Here is a 1,946-nt window from a genome sequence, read left to right as displayed (position 1 = left end):
GATGATGAAGACGATGGTTATAATGACATTGAAGCTGATGACAATGGGAGCTAATGATCCTTTCTACTATAAACACAAAGGCTGAAATTTGGTGGGGAGAGGGGACTAGACGAATACATCGACCCAGTGTTTCACTGGTACTTAATTTATCGACCTCGAAAGGATAAAAGGAAAAGTCGACCTCGGTGAAATTTGAACTCAGAACGTAAGGACTAAGCATTTGCACGGTGTGCTAACGATTCTGCCAGCTCGTCGCCTCATCGGTGCTGATAGTGAAGTTAGTAACAGAAACGTATTTGTCATTTCACACACTTAAATAATGCGCACCTTTTGTAAGTGTGTGTGTGTGTGTGTGTGTGTGTGTGTGACATATTATGCTTGCATTTAATTTAATTAACTGTAATGATTTTATACCCGGTACGATGTGTGAGTGAGTGTGTGTGTGTGTGTGTGTGTCTACTTAAGTGCTATTGTGCATGGCATAAATGTATACGTACAAGCGCGCGCGTGTGTTGCAGTGTATGTGGTCGTACGAGAATATAGGTCTGCTGCACGTCTTCAGTTATTAGTGTGTGTAGGTGTCTTTAAAATTCTGCATAATTTGCAAGCGTGCAATCTTGCGTTTAAGTGTTTTCTACTCAGAGCTCGTGTTTGTCAATAAGTTATTGGGTTCCGTCTACGCAACACTGTTGACTCTGTTAAGTACGCGTGCGTATTAGGTATGAGCATGTGTGTGTGTACGTGCGCAGCTGTGTACATAAGTGTATATGTTTATGTAACTCTATAGGTATGAGCATGTGTGTTGTATGTATATGTGGTTGTGTGTATGCTTTGCTCTCATACACTTATTGAACGTGTACATGTGTGTGGGTGTCCGTTGTATATATATATGTCTATGTGTGCGTCTATGGGTTTCTATGTGTATGAGAATGTATTTATCTGTGTGCACATATGTGCACCTCCGACCATGAGGACCAGAGAAAGAGATTGAGAAAACGAGAGAGGAAGAAAGAAAGAGAGTAAGTGAGCGAGAAAGAGAGAGAAAGAGAGAAAAACAGAGAGGTGGGGATTGAAAGCACACGTGCAAACGTTCAGCTAAATTTACACAGGTTAAGATTAGCTTTTGATAAGTAGAGTTACCCGCCTCGCAATTCTCCCACCCCACCATCTCTCTTCCACCATTATAAAACCGTAACTAACACAAACTCATACAACCATCCACCCACAAGTACTTTACATATTTTCACCCCCACCCCACCCCACCCAATACCTCTACCCACAAACTCTCGCTTCACACATACAACACGCTCACCTCCGACTCTCTCCTACAACACTCATGAGACCCAGTATCTCATTTTTCTTTTCGTCACTCCCATTCCTCGCTCTATAATTTCACCATACAAGGTTATTTACCTCAGAAATGCCAGACCTTGACTAGGTGTAGTATAATGTTTTTAAACACACACACACACACACATGCGTTGATCGGAAGCTCTTACAAGCTATTCATATGGTATTTTTTTTCTTCCATGTATGTTGCCTTTGCATGTATTTGGAAGATAAACTGTTGTTGTAGGATCACGCGTTTTGTTCCTTACATATATATGTGCACCGTGATATATTCCGATTTGTGTCACGTGAATACACACTCTAATATGTGTGTGTACATACATACATACATACATACATACACACACACACACACACACACACACACACACACACACACACATATATATATATATATATAATATATATATACAGTAATCCCTCGCCATATCGCGGTTCACCTATCGCGGTTTATTATTTATGCTTTCGTCGATTCTTCCGTGGTGTTGTTTTGCATTTATAATAAATTGAATATATACAAATTATAAAAAAATAAAAATAAAATACAGTACAATACTGTTTCTACTTCGCGGATTTTCAACTAGCGCGGGGTTTTT

Source organism: Octopus bimaculoides, chromosome 9, assembly GCF_001194135.2.
Source record: "Octopus bimaculoides isolate UCB-OBI-ISO-001 chromosome 9, ASM119413v2, whole genome shotgun sequence".
NCBI classification, from domain to species: Eukaryota; Metazoa; Mollusca; class Cephalopoda; order Octopoda; family Octopodidae; genus Octopus; species Octopus bimaculoides.
This window is presented reverse-complemented; position numbering follows the sequence as displayed.